This window comes from Athene noctua, chromosome 2, assembly GCF_965140245.1.
Source record: "Athene noctua chromosome 2, bAthNoc1.hap1.1, whole genome shotgun sequence".
Classification (NCBI taxonomy): Eukaryota; Metazoa; Chordata; class Aves; order Strigiformes; family Strigidae; genus Athene; species Athene noctua.
In genome coordinates this window covers 153,540,357-153,555,294 of record NC_134038.1, presented here as the reverse complement: position 1 = coordinate 153,555,294, position 14,938 = coordinate 153,540,357, and the positions used below count along the sequence as shown (strand labels likewise).

General features: G+C 40.2%; 1 long non-coding RNA gene across 1 annotated transcript; it reads right to left on the bottom strand.

The window, feature by feature from the left end:
• Positions 1-591: 591 nt before the first annotated feature.
• LOC141957148 (uncharacterized) lies at positions 592-14,909 on the bottom strand. Its single transcript, XR_012633067.1, has 4 exons — positions 14,746-14,909; positions 8,532-8,726; positions 2,845-2,996; positions 592-1,464 (listed from the first exon to the last, which is right to left on the bottom strand). It is a non-coding gene; the product is annotated as an uncharacterized LOC141957148 (long non-coding RNA).
• Between the last annotated feature and the right edge of the window lie 29 nt (positions 14,910-14,938).

The following is a 14,938-nucleotide window of genomic DNA, read 5'->3' as shown; positions in this document are numbered from 1 at the left end:
TGGACCTACTGTACTGTTCTCTGCCTTGTGGTTTTGATTATTTGCTCAAAACTCTGGTGACCTTTGCAAGGGTAAGAAGGTGCTCTACCATGACACAATGGCAGTCATCACCATCATCCTGCTTAGTGGTTTGCCTGGAAATTGCTTGCAGTTTAGAAAAGCTTTCCTTTTAATTTAGTGCATATGTGAAATAAATTATACTATGGAATGGTGCTGTCAAATATTTATTTAGTATCTCAGTACTTGAACTCACTTGCCAATCAGATAAAATTAGTTTTGAATTCTTTTATACTGACATCATTTTCCTAACTTACAAATTCACTCTCAGACACAGAAGTAACGAATGTTTGCATTGGCCTGTTGTGAATAGCAGCAATGTTTAGGAATTTTAATGTACAGCTTAGTGTTTTCATAATGTCACTGTGAATCAGTGCTTAATTTTAGCTAGAGACAACTTTGTCCTTAAACTACTTACTTCGTGTATTTTCCTATTTTCTAATTCAGCCTGAGTGTTAACATTGGCTCCTTTTAGATGATTTGCATAGAGTTTCAAAGGCATAGGATTTCCCAAGACATTACTAAGCAGCAACAGTGGCTGCAAAGCCAAGTGTATATTGCTGGGTCAACAAGATTGGCTTTTAACAATCAAATAGGAAACATAATTGAGAATAATGACTAGTATTTTGAGAATTGTTTTACTGTATGTGTTACTGTGCCAACATCTTTCCACATAATCCTGATTATTATCTCTCATAAAAATAGCATATTAACTTGTGAAGTTTATGAAAATAAGGCCTGCTCTAAAGTGTCTTGAAATCAGTGCAACTAGTTTAAAAACAGTTTTTCTTCTCTGATACTTGCTTCATATAGAATGATAAGTTGTTGTGTTATGGTTTAAGCACTTAGCTGAAAATTTTGTACAGAATTAAGTTAACCGTGTAGTATACAGAAGTAGCATCTTATTCAGATTCATTTTATATTGCTAGAGGTTGGTCAGAATCCAAAAACTAAACACAGACAAAAATTAATCTATATGGTTTTGCTGAATTTGCTTGCTGAAATGTAGTAAATCTTGAAAACAGAAGAGGTCTAATAACATTGTATTCCCACTATGTATTTACCTTTTTTGTTTGTGTTTGGCATGACTGAGAATTTCATCACTGTCAATTTTCCATCAAAGAACAGAACATATTTGTATAAACTTTGCATGGCCAGTGTAAAAAAAAAGAAAATGGTGCATAAAATGATGGGGAACAATTAACTTTGAGTCTCCAGTTTTTCAGGTTTCTGGTTGGATTTTGTTTCTTAAAATCTTGTCTGCTTGGCTGCATTACTGATGCCTGCATCACTAGTAAGGGATCACCAAAGCAGCTTGGTTCTTGGGAGCGCTGGTGGAAACGTTGCTGAAGCCATTAGTGGTGAACAGTAGAAACACAGGAAGGTGAAAACGTCTCTGCTCCTTGTCTGCCAGGAGAGAAAGATAATCTCTTGTATGTATACAGACTGCCAAGGGTAAAACTTGAAGAATTAGGTTAATTGGGCTAATAGGGGTAAAAAAGATTACTTTCTTAAGCATTGTCATTTTTTAGGAAGAGGCATCACAACAAATCCGTAATTCTAGTGGTTGTTTTACTCTTGATTGATTGAAAGCCCTAACTGTGCTTTTATAAGGATTGTTTCTGTTTAACTGAGCCATATCAGCTTTTTACTAGAAGTTACAATGGAAACAGCGATTAGATATAACCATATACTGTGTAACTTGGTAATAGAGCCCAGGTTCTGTGGGGTCATTTACATCTGTGATCATATAGAACAGCCTGTTACGGGATCATCCAAGAACAGAGTGAGCTCAGGCTGAAGAAATCCCAAAGAGTACTTCTATACTCAGAATTTCTCAATCATTACCAAGTATGCAGCTTTTTTTTTTTTTTTTCACATCGTGTTATGCACAACCAGACCATAGAAAGTATCACTTCCACCATTTACAGTGAAGAAGGCCAAGGAAAAAAGGCTGAGGAATCAAGGATCTTAAACTGTGGTGTGTGGATGGACTGCAGAGCTTTTTCTTGTGGTTCATTGAAAAAAAATGTTTTAGAAATATAACATGGTAGATTAAGCTACCGGTGCCGGAAGAGAACAGGGTCTGCGAGTAGATATTTTCCTTACAAAGTGGTCTGCTGACTGAAAATCTGGAGCACCATCAGAGTTCAACTAATTGAGCCAGACAGCTTGTTAGACTGTCTTATAAAAGCTGGATGTCTGGCTAGATAGCTTTTGGCACTTTGAAGAATAGAGAGGCAGATTTATGAACTGGACAAATGAGCATTACAGTCAGGAATTTTTCTAACAGTTTGGCTGTATCTCTGAGACCCTTTGACTTTCAGAAAGATGCTGCTTCAAAAGCCAGTTTCTGCCAGCTCCTAAATGCACCATTCAGCCTTGGATATTACTGCTGATTTTAAGCACCTTATCTTCCTCTGCAGCTCACAAAAGAGCCAGGATAAGTTTAGACTCTGTTTTATCCCTACCTACTCAGTAACATGAAAGCTTCAAAATGGCAAGATGGTTCAGGAAAGAGAGGGGTGTGCCCGCACATAGAGAAGGAACAGGGTAATGTTAACATGCTGTAAGAGCTTGATGCACTTCTGGAAAGATGAACGCAGATCTACATTATCCCATCATTGCTGAGACTTCAGAAACATTCAGCTTCCTCACGGCATACATATACTCATAGTGGGCACACATCTCTGCGATACACCCATAAAACTCTTGTCTTAGGTTCAGTTTCGACAGGAATTGCTGAATCCCTTCCATGGCTCACTCAGCAATTAAGCCCTAACTCACCGTGTCCTGAACTCCACTGTCGATTAGTCTCCATATCCTCGCCACCAGCAAACAGCCAACAGCAGTGCTGCCAAGATTTCTGCACTTGTTTCTGCTTCTTCTGTGCTGAACGTCATTCCAGTTCAGATCCATCAAACTATCCACCGCAGAAACTGAAACACCGTGGGCAGAGGAATACGCAAAATCAGAATTTCTTGGAAAAACCCCAGTCGCTAAAATTGTAAATAGCTTTTTTTCCTTCTTTGTATGCTATTTCCTTTGTGGATTCCACAATTTCTGATTTCCAAGCTTTAGATCAGCTTAGAGTGGAATGGATGGATTCATGCCTGAAAATGATTGAAAAATAAGGCAGTAGTTGCACAGAGAGGAGCATGACATGTAGTATTTCCAGTATGACTTGTGTTAATCAAACCAGAAATACTGTGATACCTACCAGGGTGCCAGACACCTTAGCTAGACAGATAGGGGGAAACAACTGAAAAAGGGAACACCATCACACTTTTGTAGTTTTTTGATGCTGCTGTTCCCTCTCCTAACAAAAGAAAATAGAAAATGCAGAGGTGATGATAGTTAAACACTTTTTCATCCATCAAAGAGATCTGGTAAAGTTTGGAGAAGTTTCTTGTTTAAGCTGAGCCATTACTGAGACATCGTTAAGACTAATCAAAACAACACAAAACAAACTGAAGGAAACCAAATACCCCCCAGACTTAGGAGGAAGATGATGCTATCGCTTGGCATGTTCTCTTCTCACCACTGCAAACCTGAGGACAAGTGATGCACACCCTTGCCTGCATTGCCACACTACCACTCATTTTTGTCATTATTTACTATCTGTGGTCGCAAGAGGACATGTGGCCTAGTGGACCAGCCCCAGAAACGAGGCACAAACGTGCATTGGTTTCGGAGCCAGACTCAGGGCCCATCCTCCTTTGGGAACTGAGAAAGGAGGGAGCACAGCAGTCACGAAATTCCTCCATTCCCCGTTTCAGTTGCTGCTTCTTCTTTTCATCAGATTTCAGGGTGTACACTGCTGTTTTGCTACTTTGCAGGCGATAGATTTCAACAGTCAGTCTTTAAAAGTCCTGCACTAATAGGTAAGAGTAGAAGAGGAAGCAAACGTATGGAGGAAGCTCAGACTGATTTTTGGCAAATCCTACGCTTGATCTGTGTTGCAGTGTTGCCAGCGCTAAGTGTTCCAAAATCATACGTGATGAGGGTGGCTTAAAAATAATCAATTTGGAGTTCCTTTTTATTTGCCTTCTGGCTTAAAAATAATCAATTTGAGGTTCCTTTTATTTGCCTTTGGTTTCTTAGCCTTCAGGGTACGCTCAGATAATGTTTTCTCAGAAACCACGTGTGCTAGAAAGCTGCTTTCTCTTTTCCAAGTAAAAATTACTATTTCTCAAGTCAAGTCCCAGCCCTGTGCTAAGGCTTCGTGTACCAAATAGCATGAGATGTGCAATAAGTTTACGAGAGTTGCAATCCTTTCTCTTGTTCCCCTCATATATTTTGTTTTGTTTGTTGTAGTCCAGGGTAGAATGACAGAGAAAGAAGGAAGTGAACAAGTTAATATGAATAAAAACACGAGAACAGAGAGTTAGGGAAGGAGGGGTAATAGCTGAAATAGAAAACAGAGAAAGGAAAGCAAGGGTGGAAACAGAGACGAAGCAGGAGGATGGCAATATTCACAATGGGGAAGATTTAGGAGGAGAAAACAAAGCAAAGCAAACAAAATGGAAATACCATTCTGCATATACCTATCCTTTAACTGTGGCAGCTGCTTCGGGACTCTGGAAGCTATCAGGGCTATAAATAGCTATGTATCTGTCATTAATTATTTGAAGCTGTGCCAATATTTAACCAAGGATTAGCCCTGCCAAAGCAAATGGGCAGCAGTGTGTGGACTTTTGAAGACCAGGTGTTTTCGAGCTTTTAAATGCTGCACACTCACGTTGTTCTGCATATATATGTGTCTTCCGGAGGGCAAAGTTAACTTGAAATTCAGAGAACTTTAAGAGTGTGGGGTTGGAAGGACACAAAGTTCTTAGGTCTGAAATTAAATCTGCAAAATTTGTTTTCTTTAGCAGGTATGTAATGCTGCTGAGGGCTGTCACAGTCTGCTTTTCCATAGCCTGAGTATTTGTGATGCCTGACTTTCAGAAGGCTTGAAGGAGTAATTCAGCAAAGCATACTGAAGTCTGGCTATTTCTTCAAAGTAGAAGGTTTTTCTAATTTTTATAACTTCTTCCCCCTTTACCCCTCTGTGTATTTTTGCTAGTGTGTCTCCTGTAGCATTCCTATCCCTTTTATTTGATGTAGAGTTGTCTTTCATTGCTCTCTCTTTTATTAGAATTTTTTATGTTTCTCTCACTGTCCCCAAAATCTGACATGTCCCACTTAATGTACTCCCATCTCCTCTTAATTCTGTCGTTGAATTTGCAAGATTTCTGGCTATAACATGCTCTCTTTGTATCTATCTACTCTTTCTTACAGCTTCTGAAATAAGTGTGTTATGTTTAGTCCCTGTTTAGCCACTCCATGTATCCTGTGCCCCTATGGAATGAAGAGCAATTAATAAGTTATGTAGTTCAGGAGGCTGGATTTACCTTTGTTGTAGCTGGTGAGTCATATTTCATCTAGGGTAAATGTCAGGATATTTTCCCCCCAGATTTCAAATGCAAAGCCCAAATCAAAAGAAGGTTCATTTTATGATCTACCTAGATAGGAGTGTTTTCACAGAGGACTGAATACAAAACCAGAGAAGTCTAAGGATAACCATAGAATCACTGATACAGTGACTTGAATGGGAAGATAAGATTGAACTTGTGGAACAACTCTTGATGGGCAAAGAAGGTTGAAACACTAAAAAAATAAACTTCTCTCTGTTGCATTCAGAGGCACAGAATATTTGCATTTGCATTTATGTGCAGAGCTCTCATGCACTCCTCTCTCCTCCTCTAAGACTGCTTGTCTGAATAGTAAGTATTTGGCACAACAAATAGACTGAAAGAGTCCAAGAAAGGTCAGTGAGATAAAGAGAAAAGATGGACTGATAAATAAGCTATGACCATAGACCAAGCCAGAATTAGTAGGTCTTATTTTAGGCACTATATATTGGTCAATAATTCCTTGCTGATTTAAAATTGGCTTTTAGTAAAGTAACTTGGTCAGCAATGCTTCAGCTACTGAAATTAAATTATATTTATGGTATAATTAAATAGTGGTTTATTTGTTAAAATATTTTATCAGATACCTTTCTAATTAACCTTCCTATTCCATAACCTTCTTTTCTGGCAAATACTGAGCTTTAAATCTAGCTTCATTTCATGCTTTACAGTGTCTTTTTCATAGATTTATTGAAACTTATCACATGCTCATGAGGCACACAGAAAAAATATCAAAAGTTCTCCAAGTGGGAAGCCTTAGCCACAAATCTAATTTTGGAGGTATCAGCATATGATGAGGTCTGCAATATTAAATCCATGTCTGGAAATCACCTATTGCCAGGTCCTGAGTTGCAGAAATAAAGAAGCAAGGAAAATATTTCTCCTTTTTTCTCTCCCTCCCTCCCTCCCTCCTTCTCAGACACCCACACGAGCACACCCACCCACACATGTGTGTGTGCATGCACGCATGCACGTACGCACAAAAAGCTTCTGTTTTGATTCAGTTCTCCCAGCTTCTTTGTACAATTACAAATTGCAGATGTTCCAAACTTTAGGGCAGGGTTCAATTTCATTTGCAAATGAAATATATGATTTATATATATGTAAGAAAATAAATTAGTCATCTCCTCAATAGCAATATTCAACCCCTGGACTGGCCTAGGAATCCAGAGTTATTACAAATTTCCTTCTACTTACAGAGCTAAAATGATCAATTCTTTGAGGATAGACAGTGTTGATTTTTCTTTCACCAAATGAGGGAGAATACTTCTTTTCTTTTTTAAATTAATATTTTCATGTCAGACATATCCTGGCTACTTCTACTGCTAAGAGTGTATGTTTTGATGTCAGTTTAAATTTACCAGAACAACATATATATTTTCATTATTTTATTACCTACTAATAATCCACTACCATTTTTGTAGCGGGTATTAAAAATTGATGGTTGCAGTGTTAGTAACCTTGCATTTGTGGCAAGTTACCAGTTACAATTTCTCACATTATTCAACTCAAACCCATGTGCAAGAGCTGACCAGTTCAAGGGCTGACATTAACTCATAGACTGTTGTGACCGTTTACTGATTTCAGTGCACAAATTACGTTGTTGCCCAGCCCCAGTTGTCATTATGGCGCGTAGGGTGTACTTTAATAGCTGTTTAAGTGTTAGTCAGCTCCTGACGATTGGACTTACTGCAAGGATGGAAGTGTAGTGAACTTTAGCTGTTGTGGATGGGTGATTTGGCAGGTAGTGTGATATGGTCTGAATATTGTGTATCCACTTTCCCTGACACAAACTGAGGTGTTGCATTGAAAGGGAGAAGATGCAAGTTGGTGTTCCCAAAGTATAACCTCGCCATTGTAAAACTGATGGCAGGTAGGTCTGCTGTTTTAAGTTACTTAGATATTTGATCTTCTTTGAAACAACATTCTCAGTATCATCATACAGCCGACCCAAGTGCCCCCTGCTCATACCTCTGAATCCCTGCTAACCATTACCTTGCACAGGACCATGACAATGGCTTTGAATCAACTGTACTTTTCTTGACCCTGTGTTGACCAGCAAATCCAGCTCTGCTTATTCAGCCTCCCTCCCCCCACCCCCACCCTCTCTCCCCTGCAATTGCGAAGGGTCAGCATGAGACTCAGAAGCTGAACACCTGGAGAAAAGATGGAGAAAAGATGCAGGAGAAGAGATTGAGAGGAACCTGATACATTTTCTGAATAGATGGAAAGCCACACTGTGGGCAGAGATGTAGGTGGGGCATTGAGAAAACAGAAATCAGGCTTCCCCAGCCTAAGAGCTGAAGAGCTTGATCTTTTTCTTTCTATCCTCCTTCTTTCCATGCTTCCGTGCCCCAGACTCCCACCGTAGCTTGGTATCATCTGCATCTGCATTATTAGCTTTTCCAATCTACTCTCTGTCATGCTAATTCTTCCACTGTTTGATCTTTGGATAAAACCCTACACATGTCATTCAGCAGCTTTGCACTCCCAGATGCTCGGTTCCACTCTCCTCAAGTACCTGCATATCTTGAGGAGATCATGGAAAGGTGTGAAAAAGACTGTGAAAACTAAGTGTGCTAAATGGAGAAAGGGAAGATGGGGAGTGTGAAAAGGTATTTGCTTCCCAAATATGAATGAGCGTTCATGACAAGAAGGACTCAAAGCTTCTTCAGCAGTATCCTTTCTCATATTCTCTATTGTCTTACCAAAAAGTTGAAGTGATCTTAGTAATTGCATGCTTGGCTTGTGAAAGGAAAGAAGGCATTTCAAAGACTGATATCAACAGCCATGCCTTCATCTCCCTGTACTCATTTCTGCTGAGTTAGGAGACATGACAGCATTATCCTAACTTCTTCAGTGTGTTTGAGCCATGTCATTTTCCCCAAGTGGAATTAGGAAAACACAGCACTTTAGAGTTTGCATAAAACTACTTAAAAATACTACTGTTTAAGTGCAAAGCACTATCAGAAGTTCTTGCATATGATTTGCAAAGTGTCCAGGCTGAAACAAACTTACATTTCATGACTATAACTTGTCTGGTTACTGTGACAGCCTGCCATGGATAAGTTTTTCTTCAGCAGAGCCCCGCGCTCTCTTTGGCTCAGCCATGCACTCCACCTTGAGCTCCAACTCCAGGCACAGAGGTGAAGAACTTTCTCAGTTGAGCTTCGCTGAAAGAAGCACTTGGACATATCCCCAGCAGCTGAGAACCTGTAGAGTGGATAAGAGCCACAGGTTGAGCCTCATAAGCATGCAATAAATAAATTTCAGTTGAACTGGGTTGATATTGTAAAATTCTGGGATTTAGGTGGGCTGTATTTCAGAGGTCTGCTGTTTAAATGAAAAACCTGCTTTCAGGAGGCATAAAAAAAGTCAAGGCAGTTTAGTGAATATGGAGATTTTTGACCATTTAGCATCTGACTAGTTAGTTAGCTTTTATACACCAGCTGGGCTTTCTGGCAAAGTGACCCATCTATAACACAACATCCAGTTCCTGTGTCGCACGCAGCACTAGAGGGCAGAGCTAACAGCTAATGAGAAATTAAGGGTGCCTTAAGGTCCAGGGAACATACGTTATAATGCAGTTAAACAAACTTTTAAGAAATAGCTGGAGAAGGAGGCTGAGACACAAAAGCCGAAATATTAGGTGACTGGTAAAAATAAATGGCAAATTAATTGCTATGCTGGAAGCATGACAGACACTACAACCATGGCCTTGCATATTCCCCATAGCCCTGGTTGGGAGCATTTGCAGCTCTGAGAGATGCAGTTTCCAGCTTTCTTCAGGCCTCCTTCTCCTGTATTTGCAAGGGTCTGTTTGCAAACAGGAGGACTAGACGTGTCCCTTTGAAAGCCAAATCTGAGATGCTGGAGCACAATTCTGCTGCAGGAAGACAACTCCATGCAAAGTGCCACGTGCCAGAGAGGTGGCACCTTATACATTTCCTGGGGCTGGGCTCTTTCTGGCACAGGTACTCTGGCCCTGTGGTATTCCTGTGTCTCCATGCAATGGGGTTCCCAGATGGCTGGAGGGGCTCAGGGTGGGAGTGAAGCTGTGAAGATCTATGATAAATGCTGAAGTTCAGCTGTTGCTTGTTGGACCACATTGACCCTGTATGTCCAGGTGAAGCATATCTCAGAGCAATGCCTGCAGCGCAGTGGGTGCTGTTGTGGGCACCCTGCTTTAGAGGAGACTCCCAGCATCAGTGAGACCCCTAGAAAGGGACTGTTTTTTCTCTGGTTGTTGCCCAGGGACCATGAGAAGATGAGTCACATCCTGTGCTTGCTCATGCCGCATGTCCCCAGTGTGAGGCAGTCAGCAGCTATCAACTAGGCAGATGCAAGTAGCCTTGAATTTAATTTAATTGCTCTTTCTAATCTAACTGAAAACCATGGCTGTGAAGGTTAGAGGGTGTGACAAAAGGAGGATGAAACAGTGAAATGGGAGTGGTTCATCTGTAGGCTGAAGAGGGAAATCCAGGCAAAGTATTAAATTCTGTCTCTACCCAGACTTTTACAGGTGCTCACAGAGAATAAAAAGAAACCTTTTGGCTAAACTTGAGTACTTTTCTATACTGCTGCATAGTTTTCACCCGTTAAAGTGCTGCAAGATTTTTAGAAAAAAAAAAAAGTGAAAATTATCACACACCCCCCAGCCAAATAACACCAACCAAACCGAGCCAGATGTTTGGTTTACCTCTGTTCATCAGGAAAAGAATGGAGTTAATTTTGTATATCACTAATATTATGGCTGCCATTTTATAGCCACATATCTTTATTCTTTTCTTGAGACTGCTCAGTCTTCAAGAAATGAAGTGTGAGTTTTACAGTTTACATGGCAATGATTTATATGAAGGTCGTGGCCTGTCACATGACAACGCCTGACCCCACATAACATGATGTAAGTGTAAGAATCACACTCTTTCTCAGGGTCAGCAGCACCATTACACAGGTCCCTGTGTTCAACATGCCACCCACAAAGCAGGGCATATGCCTTTTCCCTTTTCTAATTTTTTTTTTTTTTGTCAGCTCCCTGAATTACATTCAGGTAGTTCTGCACATTTCTAGTTTTTCATTTAATTAGGTGCAAACACTCTGTATAAATAAAATAAAAAGTTCCCTGCAGCTAGTAGACTGTTGCAGACTGCCAGACACCGAAAAATGTTTGTCTCTGTTACTGTTGCTTAATAATTCACATTTTATAAACAAAGAAATCTTTCTCTCCCTCTTTTTTCTTTCCCTTTTCCAGTTGGCTTTTGGGGGTTAGAAGCTTGGATACAGCTGCAGAATAAGTTTGGATCCCAGTATACAGTAGGTGTACTATCCGTGAATACAATAGGTGTACAGTACTACCAAGGTTTCCTGCCTGCCTTTCAGTCTCACAGACTCCATATCCTTTAGGAGATGTCGGTCACTGCAGTGCTTGTATGTAAATGCTATATCGTCTGTTAGGTATTTCAGATCCCTTTACATGGTGCTTGGCAAGCTGAGCCATAATTCCTTATGTCCTGTTTCTAGCAGCAGCTCAAGTCATAGACATCCCCCATAATAATGATCTTTAAAGAAACTTATGTTGATTTACTAAGAGTATATCAGAATGGTGCATAAAGTTGATTATCTCCATATATATGTAAAGAGAGAGAGAGTCTGAAGAGGTTGTGCAGTGTTACGAGTTGATGTGTTAGTAAGCTGCAGAACCCAAATCCTCTTGGTTTCCACAGTTCTCACCACTGTCACTCAGAGGAGCCACTGCCAACATGTCTGGCCTGTAGCAAATCAAGTGTTTCATGACTTTTATATATATCAGCTGGTATCTGAAAGGTTGGGTACGATAACTCATACCTGGACATGGATCACCACAAATGGTTATGGAGTTATCCAGAAGTGCCATCATTTTATGCAGGCTCTGCAGATGAGTGTAGGATACATAGCAAGCTGTATGACTTAGTTATTTCTGTATTTATCTCCTTTCAACTTTGTCAAGAGACAGTACTTCAGAAGTTCCAGACTGTATGATAATTCTGGTAATCATGCTGGTGAGAGCAATTTACTACCTTGCTCACATATTAATGTAGATCTCTTTCTTTAAGAAAATAATTAAAATTTAGAATGATAAGTAAACCTAAAGCCTATATTCCATTTAATTTCAGTAATCTAAGCTAAATTATGCAGACCATCAACATCTGAAGCTATTTCATTATGTGGAGAAACAAGTTAAACAGAATCTCATACTTTAGTGACAGAGAAGAGAGGTATCTTTTTCTGAACAGAAGCTTTATTTCTGTTGTCCTTTATTCTGATATGAAAAGTGACCTTTCCTATGACTTTCTAGTGTTCTTCAAAGGCCAGATTCTTTGCCAGCTGCAGCACTTTAACAAGTCTGCCAACATCTGCCCAGCTTGGCTTGAGATAGCAACTGTTTCTGAGAGTGTCTGTTTGCTCAAGGCCTTAGGATCCTAGGTCTTTATCTTGCAAAAGCTTAAGATCGTGTGTTAGAATTTGCAGAATTGGAGCTTTTACATCTATAAAGTTTATAGTATATAAATTTTTAATGACAAAAAGTAAATACTCCTAGTGGTAGATATGAAGAGATCAAACACAATAATCTCTGTTGTGAATACACATGGTTCCTGGTTTCAGATGTGTCTTTGTCCACTTGTATTTCTTTTAGGTGTTTTATTTAGTATTAAAAATCCACTCTAACTTGAATGACATATTCCAGATGTAAATGTATATAGATGCTCTTCAGGTACTAGATGCCCAAACCATTTTTCTGTGCTTCACAGCACATGAGTCGTTTGTGTGTGTACATTCATATGTGTATGTATGTACTTTTGGCCCAGTGCCTTCACATGTCTTACTCCCTGTGTAAAAGTTTGCATATAGTGAAGCGCTGTTTTATAAAATATCACCGTTGGCACATTCACTACTCCCAAGGAGGGCATGATCTATGAGTTGTGTAAAGCCGCACGTACAATTAATCTTTTGTAATGTGTCATAATACATCGTACATCACACACTGAATAGTTTGACAAATGTGTTACTGTAGTGCTATGAATGCCAGAGGTTCTGAGCAAAAGGTTATATCTGTTTCTAACCGTTTTAACTTCCAGATCTCATTCTGAGTTTTTGGTTCCAAGAAGCCCAAAATCTAAAGGCAGGATTTTTGCCTGGTTAATGTTGATTTCAATACAAACCAATGCATACATAATTTCAGTAGAAAACCTAATCTGCTTAGCTTTATGTAAATCTTCCAAAATACACTAGAAGCGGGGATTTTTGATGATAGAAATATAGATTGGAAGGACAACTGTTTGGCAGTGAGGTACTTACCTTCCAGGAATTAATAACTGGTGAGTGTCCTTACCTTTCCACACTTACAGACTTTACAGTTGAGATGGGATGACAAGAAGCCAAGTCATTCTATGAATTGTTCATGCCTTCAGAAAGGAACACATCCTGTGGTCTGCTGCAATTCTTTAAAATCAGTAAGATGTGCTACTCAAGAATACAAGCTGAGATTTTCCAAGACAGGAGCCAGAGTGGCAACATGCCTTTACATGTATCAACACAAGGAAATGATCCAATTATAGAAAAACTAATCCAACAGACCTTTGGAATTTTAGATGGAAATCCGGAAGATACTGTCCTTTCCTCCAACTGCTTTGGCCAAACTCATGAGGACAGCAAAGAGCCAACAAAGTCATTAGCCCTATGACAAGTGTCAAGGAAACCTGGAGCTATTGCTGTGATCATGTCAAGTCTCTGTCTTGCTGTAATTACTTACTCAATTTCATGGAATCTCTTTGCTATCTCACTAAAAGCATGCCTCATCTTTTTATGTCCACTGATTTTTAAAATGGGGGTGGAACTATTGGCATAGAGGGTTAAAACTGCATTTTGTGCCATTAGTTATGTCACTAGTAAAAGAAACGCAAATAAATTCAAAGAATGCTACAATTTACTGTTCCCTTTTCTGTCATGTTGTATGTTAATTTCTGTTCTACAGAACATACAGTTTTCATCAAAATGAAATGTAGTTACTCAGTTACATTACATCAACCGTCCCATGTTAAGGATGGAGTGAGCAAGAGACTGCCAATCCTTCTAGGTCTGGAGGTGTTCCTTACAAGTTAGGCTGGCGAGGCAATGCGATAAAACCTGCTGCCACCCCTATTCTCTGGAGAAACTGAAAGTGCAAAGCTGTCTGAAAGCATTTAGCATGTACATTCACATGCCATGCATGAATATAAAGACGGGGAAACAGGCTACGATTCTTTAAAAGTCAACAGGTTCAGAGCATTATTTGCCTGAATTCATCAAATGAGGGTATTTTTAAAGCTTCCAGTATTGTGGTAGAATTGCTTCCTTGAATATCATATACAGAAGTTCCTCATCTTGAATCATTTCCATCAGACTGAAACCACCATTGGGCAGGTTCATCATTAGCAGAAGATGCCTGCAGCTGCCTACCAGCACCTTGCCATGTAGGGCACCAGGGCCTCTGGCAGTGAGGAGAGTCAGGTCCTTACTTCTGTTCCTGGTGGCTCAGAGTTTTTAGCAGACTGAGCGCTTTTTGCCCAGCTTTGAGTTTCTAAGGGAAAAAATTTTAAGAAGCTGAAATAGAAGCAAAATAGAATGGGAATATGAAAACAACATTTCTGAGCCCTGCTCAGTTCCAACAGCAACACAAAACTATTCCATTTATATATTTAGCGAAATAAATCCTGGCATCACCACCAATATGTTTCCTCTTATTGTGGGAGTTTCTTTTGAGTTGTGTTGGGACAAATATAGGACGAATGAGAATAAGGGACAGATGTCGGTGCTGTAAATGCTATTGGGAGCTGGAAACTCCTTTCATCAGCTGCTTTCAGAATGTTCAAACCTGACCAGCACCATTCATCTGGGCCAGAAGTGCTGACAGAGACCAGCTGACAGACTCCCACTTCGACCTTCAGTTCTTCATGCCCATTCCGGCGCTGGGATCTGAAATAGCAGGATTAACCCATCCCAACCCCAACCTTCGGGGAAGTTTCTCTGCCAGGGTCCCGTGCCCTTTGCCACCTTTCCTCAGCCCTTACCTGAAAACCATCACTCTTGCTGCAGCAGCCCCTGACCTGCCACCGTCAGCAGTGTGCCTCTGGCTGATTTCATGTTGCAGAGAGAAAACACTCCCCATGTCTGAATCCATCCCACCGGAGAAGCACAGCTAAGCCCACAAACTCACCATGTACCAGCGCCAGCTATATAGCTGTCCTTCTCCTGTCAGTCAGGGGTTTCTTCTGCTCACCGCTTGTCCTTTCCCCCACCCTTTTCTCTCCCTCCTGGCTTTTACGTTTCTTCCACCGTGATCCATTAGGTATTTACCGACAGGGTAATGTAACTTTTCACACCGGCTCTCTGCGTGCACTGCCCTGCAG